The sequence below is a fragment of the Dreissena polymorpha genome, chromosome 1 (genome assembly GCF_020536995.1).
Source record: "Dreissena polymorpha isolate Duluth1 chromosome 1, UMN_Dpol_1.0, whole genome shotgun sequence".
Taxonomy (NCBI): Eukaryota; Metazoa; Mollusca; class Bivalvia; order Myida; family Dreissenidae; genus Dreissena; species Dreissena polymorpha.
This window is the reverse complement of record NC_068355.1, coordinates 61,177,467-61,192,394: the sequence shown is the minus strand read 5'-3', so window position 1 is coordinate 61,192,394 and position 14,928 is coordinate 61,177,467. Positions and strand designations below refer to the sequence as shown.

General features: G+C 35.8%; 1 long non-coding RNA gene across 1 annotated transcript; it reads left to right on the top strand.

The window, feature by feature from the left end:
* The first annotated feature begins 8,811 nt into the window (after positions 1-8,811).
* Positions 8,812-11,501, top strand: LOC127831413 (uncharacterized). Its single transcript, XR_008026415.1, has 2 exons — positions 8,812-9,499; positions 10,772-11,501. It is a non-coding gene; the product is annotated as an uncharacterized LOC127831413 (long non-coding RNA).
* The last annotated feature ends 3,427 nt before the right edge of the window (positions 11,502-14,928 follow it).

Below are 14,928 nucleotides of genomic sequence, written 5' to 3'. Positions count from 1 at the left end.
TTTGACCTTTGAATGACCTTGACTCTCAAGGTCAAATTATTAAATTTTGCTAAAATTGCCATAACTTCTTTATTTATGATTAGATTTGATTGATACTTTGATGAAACTACTCTTACCTGACATACCACAATAGACTTCACCCAAACCATCCCCCGTGCCCTCCTCCCCCCCTCCCCCCTCCCCCCCCCTATTTTTTTTTTTTTTTTTTTTTTTTTTTTTAAGATCATCTCACAAATGACCACCACACCCTCACACTATACCCCCACCCCACCCCCCCACCCCACCCCCCCCCAATTTTTTTTTTTTTTTTTTTTTTTTTTTTTTTTTTTTAAGATCATCTCACAAATTATCACCACACCCTCACACTATACCCCCCCCCATTTTTTTTTTAAAACGGTTATTTTGAAATACCGTCCAACCATCGCACCCAAAACCCCCCCCCCCCCTGATTTTTTTTTTTTTTTTTTTTTTTTCGCTTTTTTGGAAGATAATGTAATAAATGTCCACAACCCCACACTATACACCCCTCTTCACTCCACTCCTCCCTCCTTTGTGATTGAAAATGAGAGTCCCTTCACCTTTAAAAAGAAAATAGATGAGCGGTCTGCACCCGCAAGGCGGTGCTCTTGTTGAAATACCGTCCAACCATCGCACTCAAGAATTTTTTTTTGAAACGGTTTAAAAACACAAATATTTATTTTTATTATTTTATTTTTGAAATACCGTCCAACCATCGCACTTAAGAATCCCCTCCCCCCCACCCCCCCCCCCCCCCCCCCCCCCTCAATTTTTTTTTTTTTGCATTTTTTTTTCGCATTTTTGGAAGATAATGTAATAAATGTCCACACTCCCACACTATACACCCCTCTTCACTCCACCCTCCCTCTTTTGTGATTGAAATTGAGAGTCCCTTCACCTTTAAAAAGAAAATAGATGAGCGGTCTGCACCCGCAAGGCGGTGCTCTTGTTTTTATGATATATTGGATCAGCTCCAAAATTGTTCCGGTCTGTTGAAAAACATGGCCGCCATGGGACAGGGCATTTTTCCTTTATGGCTATAGTTAAACCTTGTTAACACTTGTCACATTTATTGTCCAATCTTCATAACACTTGGTAAGAGCATTTGTTTTTATGATATATTGGATCAGCTTCAAAATTGTTCCGGTCTGTTGAAAAACATTGCCGCCTGGGGTCGGGGAATTTATCCTAATAAGGCTTTAGCAAAACCTTGTTTTAGCACTATAAATGTTACATTTATAGTTTACTCTTCATGAAAAATGGTCACAACATTTTTTCTTATGATATCTTGGGGATGCACTGAGCAGGTCAGTTTATTTGTATCTCAGGTGAGAGACTGGACCTTTAAGAAATCGAATACCACGTTCAAGTAGGTGTGAAGGAAACTTTATAGGTCGGTTCACGAATCGCAGTCCACAAGTATTGAACAAACTTGCATGCGCTATAAACATCATTAAAGTAAAGTAAAAATAAAGAAAAAACTGTTATTTTATATAATTCAATAACGGTCGAAAATCACAAACATTTATTAATCTACATCAATGCGTTATAAGTAAATTAACCGTTGCTAGCATAAAACTCTCACACAAGTGCCGTAATAAACCACCCTAATTTCACTTATTCCCTAATTTCTGACGAGAAAACATGGCAAATGCGCAACTTCACGTTGATTTCGTTACTAATAAGCACGGAGGGATGAGCATTGTGCTGGACGGTTTCCGATTTGTAATTAAAACGCAGACTAGGTGATCGCGTATATTGGACGTGTGCTGTGCGTGACTGTCCCTCTAGGGCAACTACGAGAGAAGGAATCCTCGTCCGAAACAACGGAAACCATACGCACGAGGGACATCAATTTGAAGAACCGTAGCCTCCGACAGGGTGTTGCAAAAGATACGAAAACGATGCAGAGAAGAAACGACACCAGTTCAAACAATCTACAAGGAAGAGGAAGAAACTGCGCTTCGATCCCGTGAGTGGAATGGAGACACCGCTTCGCTCGTCGTGATTTTACCGACATACGAAGGGTGTAAGACACAGTTGCACCGACAAAGAAGTATTACCAGACCCACACTCCCCTAAAACAGACCTGATAATTATCATCCTTGAGGGAGAATGGACACAGACGTCGACGGGTCAGCGATTCCTTCTGTTAGATGAGGGAGACGACCAGAGATTTATTGTATTCGCCACAGACTCGAATTTATAGAAGCTGTGTGCGGCGAGAATTGTATATGGTGACGAAACATTCTACACCTGCCCTGACCAATTCTACCAGCTCTACACCTGGCATACTTTCGTCGACGGCCACATGTACCCTGTCATGTTTGCCTTACTGCCAGGGCAGTAAGAGGCAGTTTACAGCCGGTTGTTCGAAGCTCTGGTGAGAGATTGCATGCAGCTAGGCCTGATGCTTTGAAAACCAGGAGAATTATTTATAGACCACGAGGAAGCGCCCAGAAATGCCGCCGTTCTCATTTTTCCAACAACAGATGTAAAGGTCTGCTTCTTTCACTTCGCGCTGTGAATTTGGAGTAAAGTTCAGTCGTGTGGACTTACTGAGGCATACATAACGGACGAGGATGTACACCGCCTGGTACGAAGAGCAGCCGTTCTTCCGCGTGTGCTTCTCGAGGCTGTGTATGATGTGTGGTTCTATGCCCTCACAGACGTACGCGACCTGGACCTCCCCGCAGCTGTTGAGGGCTTCACCGACTATGTCACCGAACAGTGGGTCGACTGTGACTGTTGTTTAGTACGCCGATGCTTGTTCATACTTTGTACATGTGAATTTATTGATTTCGGCGAATGTTAATATGAAAATGATATTAGGCTGAGTATTTTTAATATATTCATATTACACTTTCTATGGGTATTAAATCTATTAGTTGTTCGATTTAAAATGTTAATAAAGAAAATAAAAATGCATTGAGAAGCATTTTCGGTGTAAGTTATGTTTATGTAAGGAAATAAATAACGTAATACATACGAAAAACTATTAGATAAAAACTCCGTATTTAACCCATTTCGACAGAGACCGACTGCGCGTAGTGAAGAAAAAGTGGACTACAATAATATAATTTGACATATAACGAAAAAGCTATGTTAAAAAGTCATCAAAGTCGCATGTATGCACGATTGTTCCACCACCCTCGTCATCATTCCATCTTCGATAGAATTTATGGTAAGTGTTTGGACCTGCGTAATACGGTGAACCTGTAGCTGGATATATGCTTCAACTCATGGACCACCTCTTTTTATGCACAAAATGTGTTTTCGGGTTTTAATGGCAGCAATTTGACAGAAAGGCCACCGATATGCATCTACACCGTGTAACCGAGAAAGTCGATTGGTGTATTTTCATTTACCGTAAGTCTGTAGCAGCTCAGTTTTCTTGATTATTTTATTTTATCTTTTACTTCATATTGTGTTTTTATTGTGAATTTTAAGTTTTGTTTATCAAATTTAAGACTCTCACTTCCTGAAGATATGACTTCCTGCATATTTATTGAAATCTTAGTATTTTTAAAGGGGCCTTTTCACAGATTTTGGCATTTTTCAACTTATTAATTAAATGCTTTATATCGATAAATGTAAACATTGGATCGTAAAAGCTACAGTAAAAAATCAAGAATAAAATTAAAGAAAGGAAAAAAAACACTGCCCGGACCAGGTTTCGAACTAGTGACCCCTGGAGTCCTGCCAGAGTCCTGAAGTAAAAACGCTCTAGACTACTGAGCTATTCCGCCGAGTACACATGCCGGACGTATTTGATACCTTATATAAGCAATCTTCGTAGTTTTACAAAATTTAACGACAAAAACAGAACTCTCCAAATTATTCAATCGTTTCGCGTTGCAACGCTTTATAATTTTTAGGTTTTAAAATCGTCAAAAGATGCATATAATGGCTATATTAGACCATGGTAAATGTTCAGTATTACTGCTTCCTCACAAATATCATAACTAAAACGAAAATTTGCGAATCTGAAACAACTTTTTTCAATTTTGTCAATTTACCAAAGCGTGAAAAGATCCCTTTAAATGTCAGTGTTATCATTTTTTGTTTCCACACGTAATGGACGTTTAATTTTGAAAGGTATTATTATTTAAATGATTACCCATTTTTTCGTTTTGGTGTGTCTGGTTAGATGTTGACATCAATTTAGTACAGCTATTGCAAAATTTTGTCATATGCATTTATATATACACTTCTCTTGTGTGCGTTGTCTTATAGTTATTCAACACATCACTTACACGTTCGGTCGATCATAAAAAATATCACACATCAACACATACCGTTGAGAAATATAGTTATATACATGTAATGCTATATGTATTGTATTTTAACGTTATACATTGATAAACATTATTGTATAACAAACTTCAAATGTAAGACAGTTTAGCATGATTAAATTAAACCCCATGGTCGGTATATACAAGATCATACATAACAGCAATTAGAGTGCAATATACATTAAAGAAAATCAAATAAAACTAAAAACCAAACAAAAGTCGACCCACTTCATAACAAAATGTTACGATATTGTAGGTCAGTTCTATTATCAACAAGTTTGGCAACCATTTAGTATAAAAAGAGTCAGATTTTGTTTTGTAGAGATTCGGCTAGCATTTACATCGGATAAATAATACCACATTTATATAGCGCCCTTTTCATAAAATTTTGTGCGTTCAAAGGCGCTTTACAAAAAAGTCATTTGTATTATCTTCATTAGTATTATTGTAATTAAGGGACGGTGCTCTCATTGTAATTGTGAATCGCGGGGCAGGCCCGTAAGGGTTTGGCCGTTCGCCGAACTTTTAATTATTGGACTTCAATATTTACGATCTTGAGAGTTACTGAATGTATCTTATTAATTGGATATTGTGTGGACTTGTTTATTAGCAGAATAAAACATAAATGAACACTTCATCGTAATTGTGTATAAATTATCATCCTAACGCTGAATTATGTTACAGTATAATACAGCTATCGTATATCTTTGTTTTGTTTAATTATCGATGCCGAGTCTTTAGACCACCTTTACTCTGATGGTCATGGGTAACTCGTATTTTTATACAGATGAAATAAAATTTATAAAGATACACTAATGTTATTAAAAATTATGTCGTTGAACTATCAGTTAGATGTTAGAATATTTACTAAACACATGCCTGTATGCATATGTTTGACGTTATTGTAACCAGTGTCAGTGCTCATGAATCTTCCGAAAGTTAACAATAATAATTAACTTAAATAATACCATCGGTATTCTCCACCAATAGTCCAATCACTCTACACTTTAACCTCAAACAAATTGCAACAGAATTTCTGTGTGCGCAAATATGTTGATTAAAGCATTATATAAATAATATAAAAAGTCTAGAAAAAATCCATGTTGGGGAAAGTTGTAAAATTTATGATTTTTTAGTCATTTTAAATTATATTTTGTGACTAGTCTCGACTACCGTAGATCTACGCACGAATAACATCGTCTGCAGATGAACGATAGTGGGCTTCGATTATTTCTTAAAAGCCGGACAGTTGAATATAAGGATCAAAATTCGAATGAGAAAGGTAAGTCTAGCAATATATATTTTATTAAATAATTTATTTTTTAGCGCATGAACAGGCTTAAACGGTGCAGAATGTCTTTAAATCAAAATGTAATATGTTTTCGTGTTTTCCCATTGATGACAATCCAAAAACGTTTATAAAAGCATGTTTCGTCTCAAAACAGGAGCTTCAATGATCTACTTTGTGTTATTTGTTATATTTCGTCTTTAAATGTATTATATTCTGCTTTTGATTGCTTCAGCTATTACCAAAAATCGATTTCTAGCGGTGGCGAGAATTTGTTGAAAAATAAAAAACTACGGAAGCCTGTATCTGCCATAAAATCTATAAACGGATTTAAAAACCGAACGTTTAAATGGCCTGTTTAATGTATACATAATAATCGTCATGATTGCTTGTAAAATTTGCATAGACTTATATTTCAATATACTGCTTTGATTATAACATTAATGTATACATCATATACAGTTAAGTCCGGTAATCTTGCGCGTCCGGTAATCTTGCGCACTTCGCAGTTTCGAATCTCGCAGACGGCGAATGGTTTTCTTTAGTGATGAAGATGGAATTTCACATTTTTAAGAATTAACGGATTTAAAAGGTATGCATTCCATGCAAAATAAAATTTGATCATTACATTTAAACACCGGTTGCGCCATCCCTATACATCGTAAACACTGGCCTACTTACGATAAATTCGAAATGAATCACAAATTCCCTGCAGTCTTTAGCGTTTTCATACTTTTAATTAAGAATTCATAAATCCAACGTGTAATTTAGCATTCCATTGCACAATATCCGATCAGTCATGGTATTTTTGGCCATTGAAACTATATCGCATCAAACGACATAGTCATAATTTCCCGCCTTTCTATCAAACCAATTTGGTATGATCTCCGCATGCGCAATGCGCTGGCCTAGTTTTGATATTTTCTGTAAACTATGTATTAAGCATGATCGCTGTAAAATTTAACCTGTTTTGCATAAACATTTTTTCACGCATACCGGCCCTTTTTTATTTATTGTACACTATTACTAGTGACTATATTATTTGTTGACTTGTAGTGAACAAAAACTGCACTAGAAATCCACATTAAATTTCAATGTTTTTTTTACAAACTGATTTGTTTAATAGTTTTCTGGAATGTTTTTTTGTCAATAATTGGACACCATATGTCTTCAATTTTGCCTAAACGAGGTCATTACACCAAGTGCGCAAGATAACCGGACGCTGTAATAGTTTGAAAATGAGGTGAGTCATGTTTGTTTTGAAATCAAATCGGACATTTCTTCACTGAATTAATCAGATATTATTGTGTTAATAAACAGATAAACTTCTTATTTTCATTATAAATTTAGATATTATGTTGCCAATTTATAAAAGAACATGTTTTTAAACCAATTGAATCTTAACTTCGCAAGATTTCCGGACAGCATCGTACTACGTTGGTACTTGTAATCTTGCTTTTTAGTTTTTATCGTAATTATGTGTATAATCAAAGGAATATTTAATGATTGTGGTGTTCCGATGGTATGTGGTGCACGCGTTGATTGTGTAAAATTGTATTCCAATATTCCAGCAGGCTCGTGAAAAAACAAAGGCACTGAATCAGTTCGTGCGATAAAATCCATCATAACACCGTAGTCATCTAATAATCCTATTTTTGTACCTAGTTTCTAATCTGAAACAAATGCTGTTAGAATGATAGAATTCCCGTAGTTCATACACTTATTTTGTTTAAATAAAAAGTTTTACTGAATAACAAGTGGGATAAATAGAATAATAGATAAGTATTTTTTTGTTTTCTAAGCCTAGCATGATAAACCAGATCTATAATCAACACTAACCTATTATTATCTATATTAAACAAGAAATGAGTGTCGATCATTGGTGCTACCTCTATTTGAATCACTAGTAAAATTCTGAAACCTAACAACTGATTTTCGTCTATTAACATTTCAGATGGATCACCAAGGGAGGTGTTTTGAACTGTTAGATATCCAGTAAATACGAATGGGTAGCAGGACAAAAACTTGAATTTTAAAAAGGTAAGATTGGTCTATTAATCGGTATCGTAACTGCCTGCTTGATAGAAGCTGACAAGATGTTAGTGTGCCAAGTCAACAATCACTAAGTGGTATATGCCATTAAAGTTTATCAGTATATTTCATATTTAGTTCTATTTACACGAAATGCAAAGTCCATCTCGTTCAAAATAGAATTTTATAAATACACCATATAATTGTATGTTTGGTCAGAAAAGTTAGTTCTTTTACTTATAAAATAAAAATATAATTTCATGATGGATTCCTGTCGGATCTGTAAGCGGCAGTTTGACAACAATGCAAAGACCGTAAAACTAAGTGAGAAGGGCTGCCATGGAATCAATGATGCAAGTGAAAAAAAAAGACAGTTTGAGGGTTGAATCCGGACAGTTTGTCCATGTGGAGTGCAGAAAAACATATTGTAACCCAAACTATATTAAAAGAGACAATAGGGATGTACAAGAAAAACTCAATACTAGTCTCCCTTTCACTCCTTTGAGATCAAAGACTGATAAGTTTTCATACAAAGAACATTGTTTATAGTGTTGCCAATCTGTTATTGATAAAGGGAGAAAAAGAAAGTGTGATGTTTGGTCAGTAAGGACACTAGAACCTACTATTTTAAATATATGTTTACAGAGGAATGATGTTTGGTCAGATACAGTTCGGGCAAGGATAGAACAGGTCAATGACTTGCCTGCAGCGGATGCACTTTACCATCAAACATGCTCGTCTTATTTCAGAACAGGGAAAGATATCACAGAAGAATTTCAGGTGCAGCCATCCAGTGAAGGATTGGTCGACCAGAAGATACCGAAGCAAGTGACGCATTCTTAAAGGTGATGACATTTTTCAAAGATAGTGATGATGAGCAAGTGACAATTAAGCAACTGCAAGATCAAATGGTAAGCATTTGTGGCGACAAAGCATACAGTATTACCTATCTAAAATCCAAAATAATCAGCCACTTTGTTGAAGATGTGATAATCACTGAAATAAATCGGAAAGTAAATGTTGTGACCCTGAGCATGACTGCAACATCAATTCTGCATGATTTCTACCGCCAATGCAAATCTGAAAATACAGAGAATTAAAAGGTGAAATTCGATCAGAACAGCTGCAAAATTAATAAAAAGTGATATCAAATCCAAATTAGTCGATTAAACTTTTTATCCCTTCATTAGATATAGCTTCAAGTGAAGCCAACAAGAACTTCTTACCAGACAGTATTTACCTGTTGTTGCGTGAAGTGTTCAGCGAACGAGACGCAGATACTAAAATAAGCGCTATAGGCCAAGCAATTATGCAAGCCACTCGTCCTCGAATTTTGATAGCCCCTCTACAAATTGCACTGGGAGTGCAATTACATCACTTGACATCTTCAAAATAAATTGTGGAACTCTTGAACAGTTTGGGGTTCTGTGTCTCATACACAGAAGTACAGACATTCTATTCAAGTGCTGCTGTATCGGAAAGTGGCGATTTAAACAATAACACTATTTCGACAAATGAAAACTTTATACAGTATGTTGCCGACAATGTGGACACTAGATGGATACGGAACATTCCATTGGATGGGTCTGATTGCCTGCGTCACTCCAGATACAACCAGTCGGCAATTGTAACTTTCGACCAGCCTCTATATTGGAAAGCTATGACTGTGGTTACCAACGAATGCAACAATAGTCCTCTAAAAAGAATTTTGCTTCGACTTGATGGTTTTCATTGCACCATGAGTTTTCTAGGTTGCATTGGCCAGTTATGTCAGGCTCCGGTTTGAATGAATTGTTAGAAACAATATATGCCGAAAATACTATCCCACACATGGTCAGTGGAAAGGCAGTGTCGAGAGCAGTAAGGGGTCATTATATCCATTATTGTTTCTGCGACTTTTAAACCAAGTTTTACACCATTTGCAGTTATTATAGAATCAAAGATTTACTTATCAGTGTACGTAACATTATTTTATTATTAATATGTACAAAATAATCAAGTTTACAGATTTTGTAATAGTTGCATCGTTCAACGGCATAATATGATATTTGACCTTTTAAAAGTCAAGGTCAACCATTGTGACCCAAGGTCAATGCAATATTTATATATCTTTAAACAGTTAGGAAACTGTAGGTAAACTTATTTAAGAAAAGCTATGTATCTAATACTGTCTATATAGAAAATTCATAGGAATTAAAATGAAATTACTTTGTATAAGACTACCCCACCCACTCTTTATATAGAGATACAACACAAAGTTTGAATAAATATTTGTATAATTATGAAAATTCTGACAGATATATTCTTATCTCAAATTTAAAACAAATGTATGTGTGTAAAAGTCTATAGATCTATACAAGACGATGATTACATTGTTACATTCAACACTACTCAATAAAAGCTATGTGTTATCATATAGATTTACCCCACCCACTTTTCAATTTTTTATATAAAAAGGAGACAAATAGTGTGTTATAAAAGATAATATAGTTATTGTTACGTTTATTGTCATTAGTAGATTTAGATATAGCTATGTTAACAAGGATTTTTATGTAAAAATGATGGGTATTGAAATACATATAATTTATAAGGAGTTTCAAAGTAAAAAAATGAATACATTCATTAGCCTATATTTGGTCTCGTTTTTTGTAACTTTCCCCAGCTTAGAGTTTTCTAGACTTAATCTGGTATACTATATGCATTTATGATTTAAAAACACCAAAAACATTTTTTGTTGCAATTTGTTTGAGGTTTTGGGTGTATCTGAGCTAGAATGACTGGACTATGTCGAATACCGAAATATCCCAGAAGTATTTAAAGTAAAATCTTACCAATCTATGCAGAAAGTCAATCGACCAACATCCGATACTAGTAAATTATGACGGCCACACTTTTAATGTTCCCGTCAGCTGACTGACTGAGCCAGATCACAGACTATCATCCTCTTTGTTTTGCCTCCCCACACATCGCACATCATGCAGCCTCTTGACTGGACTATAGTTTTACTATCGCGAGTGTGCCAAGTATATGATGGAGAAATGAATATTGGTGTAACGGTGACAAAGTACCTGATGGCAAACATTTCGTGTAAAGCATCATGATATCTAAAGACCATGGTACACGCAATTTTTTTTTGCAGGATTCCGAAAAATGACATTTTTCGTTGCTCACCTGAGCGTGTTCAAGAGATAAGCTGTATCGAAGCGATGCCTTCCGAGAGACATTTCCTCTACTCAAAATCATAGAACTGAAATCCGGAGAAGCAGCGGTAGAAATGTTCCTCTTGTTTAAGGTTGAAATTAAGTTTACATGTAACATGCGTCTGTAAGGCCCCGAACCAACATAAAGCCCGATGCACACAACCTAAACAAGGGCAAAAGCTATTACAGCGATTACCGTTGAGCTACACGCATGAGGATAACGCGCCTCCATGTACCTCTTCAAAATGAACACATGCTACAACGAAATCTGCGAAAACGGACAAAGCTTACCGAAAGTGCCAGTCGGATCAACTTCTGAATTCTGTGCCTCACAAAAAGTCCACTAGCATAGCAAGATACGCATCACCCAGTGATTCGGAGACTGAATTCCAACTAGAACAATAGATATGTGACGTGTCTGCAGGAATACACTTAAACGACTCGCCATATTTAAAACTTCTCGCGTGGGGCGAGTGCGTTATGTGCAGCAACTGAGTAAACATTAAATTCTAAACACAAGAAAGAAACGTCAATTTCCTATACTCTCATTGTAAAGTTAGTTTTGCGACTAAACGGATATTGTTCGATTGCGTTTCCTTCAATTTTATGTTTTCTTTAATATAGGTTAAATTATGGTAATTGTAAAAGAAGATTAAATTTAAAACGATATGAATTAGTTATTTTCGATTCTTCCATCCGTTCTATCAGATAGAATATTATATTTAAAAAGAAATCGCCACCATCGTCAATACACAGTAACACATGCCACTGTGTCTAAGAAAACGGATATTTCAATACGTGAGTTTGAAAATTCCCCAATGGGAGCCCCATTTTGAACGAGGTCAAGCCAAAGCACGAATCCAATGAGAAACTTCTTCTGGATGGCACAGATCATTAACTTTCATATAAAGAGCTAAATATTTAGTAACAATGTAAACAAATACAGGTTTCTTTGGATTTAATATTTAAATAGTATTGATGATACAAAAGTTATACAATTCTAAAAATACTAGCGACATAAATAGATAAGGGGCTGGAAAGAACGAGAACAAAGCATATAAATAGGTCTTCAACCTCTTTTTTTCATGTTATTTCTTTAACATTTAATATGCAGTCAAACTATGCAAATACATTCCAATGGAATAAATATATAGCATTAAACGTTAAATCCTATGTTTCCTATGACTACTATTTCTGTGCGTTTTACTGGCGTCGGCGATGATTCTCGTAAGTGCCGTCAATACAAATTATGGCACCGTTTTCGGAAAGGGAGGCTTTGGAGCTGATGGTGTGCGATTCGGTGGCGGCGTTGGAGCTGATGGTGTGCGATTCGGTGGCGGAAGCAGAAGTGCTGGCGATGCCTCAGACGTATTTAGAAGGGGAAGTGGCAATAAATAGTCTTGGTTCAGGTATTTACATGCAATACAATCTACATATTTACAGAAACCTTTCTGTCGCATATATGATTGTTCCATGAAAATCTGATGTAGGCCACAAAAAAGAAGTCTTGTTTCCGGTTACCCAACCGACCCTGTTTTTTAACCGCCGACTCAAAAGTTGTTTTTTTCTGTTACAAAATCTGCATCCGAATGTTTATATGTCCGAAATTTACGCAACATGGAGTCGTTACTGAATTAAATTGAATTAAATGCGAATCGCGTATTAGATGGACATAATTATACGATTTTAATACCTTGATATGCGCACCTGTCTCTTACATTATTTTAACAAGTTGGCGGACAATACAAAACATAAATTGTGACAGACTCTCGACAAAAATGGCAAATAACGATCCAATAAACGACGGAGATCATACATTTAGAAGGGATTACTAAAATGCAAATTAATGCATGTGATAACGAACGATGCATACAACTTTTTTTAGATTCCAACAACTTATTTATTCAGGGCCCTCAATCTATTAAATCTGCCGCCGAAATTTGGCGGCAGTCCCCCACCTGAAAAGTATACTTTTTCCACTTTTGGGGGAAAACATTCCCCCTAAAAAAAACAAAAAACAACAACATTTTTTATTTTTTTTATAGAAAGATGTGTCTCATGATTATTATATCTCAATTCTAGTTCAATTTAATCTTTGCAAACATACTAAATTATGAAAAATGCAATGAATATAGTGCAAACATGTACACATGTAATAATGAGAGAGTAAGTAAAAAAATCCCCCCAAAAAGGGAAACGCCGCGAAAATTCCCCCTCCTAAGGGCTGCGGACCCCTTCCCCCAAAGTAGTGTGAGGGCGCTGTTATTAATAATCTACTCAGTGGATACAGTATATGTAACGGAAACGAGTGTTTGCAAATTGTTAGCGTTCAGTTTACTCGCAAAGTTAAAACATTTGACAAGATAATCGTTAGAAAATGGGATAGACACAAATGTTCATTTATATAATAATAGTGGATCTGTTTATAATCAGATTCATATGCATATATTGCTTTATTATGTTTGTCATGACAGATAGGAATGAAGAATTTCAGCGCCATGTTTTTAAGTGCCATTAGGTGCGGTGAGATTGAGGCGGTGGTGCCGGTGGTGCTCTGGGGTGCTGAGGTGCTCTGAGGTGCGGGTCAAGTCGATAGTGTCGAGGCCATTTTGTTAGGAGCGGGTCAAGTTGAAGTCAAGTCGATAATCCAGGTGTAAGGTTGTTTTCACCTGGTGCCTGTTATGCATATATTCGCTTAGGGATATGGTAATAAATTGGTGTTTATTGTTGTTATTTGAAATTAAAACGTAAAAGGTTGTATGTACATTTGAAAAAGCATTCATCCATCATTCGCTCAGAATTGGATCAGTTTTTATTGTTATGTGATTTAAAAGAAAGTGTTTTGTCGCTAGCTTCATTTTCTTGAAAATCATCATTCATAATATTCTTTTTCAAACATGGAGATTGAAGGACTGACATTAGATGCATCAGATCTGAAATATTACAACATACTTGATACGTTTGACGTTTGGCCTTTACAATTACTACCTAACAAATATCAGTTAACTGCTGCTGGATTTTATTATATTGGTAGAGGTGATATTGTACAATGTTTTTCGTGTTCACTAAGACTTAGTCAGTGGAAAACAGATGATAACGTTATTGAACAACACAAAATCAATTCACCACATTGTTTATATATACGCATGATTGCTCATACAAGTCAAGACAAGTCTGTATCTGTATCGTTGTGGAGCCCATGGCGGTCACGTCTGCATCCTGAAATATTTAAAATTTGAGTATTTGAGCGGGAACATAACTAGGATATAAATTGATACACAATGGTTACATTACATTCTACTCAGAACGATAGACAAGGAATCATGTCATCCCACTTTGAAACTAGCGGACAGATTACGTTGAATCACATTACTAAACCCGAAACATGTGTGACACTTATGAACTCTTACTTTGATTATATACGCAAAAGCATTGATAGAAGTTAAATGTAGTGTGCTAAAGAACAAATGTTATGGATGTTATATAGACCATCCGTCTCAATTACATCATGATTGTTTGATGCGTGATTTATGGGAAGACGACGAGCTTGTATACGATTTATATTTCGATGATATGGTAGAGGCAGTGAACGAAATGAACATTCTTCTTGCATAGGGAGATACGGTTCGAGGACTCAACCTAAGTAATTCTTTGATCGAACTGCATAAGAAAGTCATTTCGAGCAAGGACTGTTTACAGATGATGAAAACGGATTCATGGAAAAGAAAAATGCACAAAACGATTCAAACAATATTACACGTGGAAAGCCGTCTTTTATGCAGAAATAAAAGACGCATTAGTTTGAAAAAGTTGTCAGTGTCAATTTGAATTTGTGTGAGTAAGAATGGAACCACCAACAAAAGTTGATGAATCTGATGGGAAATTAATTTATGAGCAAGCCAAATCGGATCTGTTTGATGTAGAACATGGACTATTTGTACGTTCAAGGACTAGTAAATGTCATTTAACGGTAGTCAAATGGATTGGAACACTTTAAAGCGATATGTATCTTTGATTGATAATGTCATTGCTAATGAATAAATGTTGTATATTTATGTGTAGAATGTGTTACATTTTATTACATTGATGTTGTAGT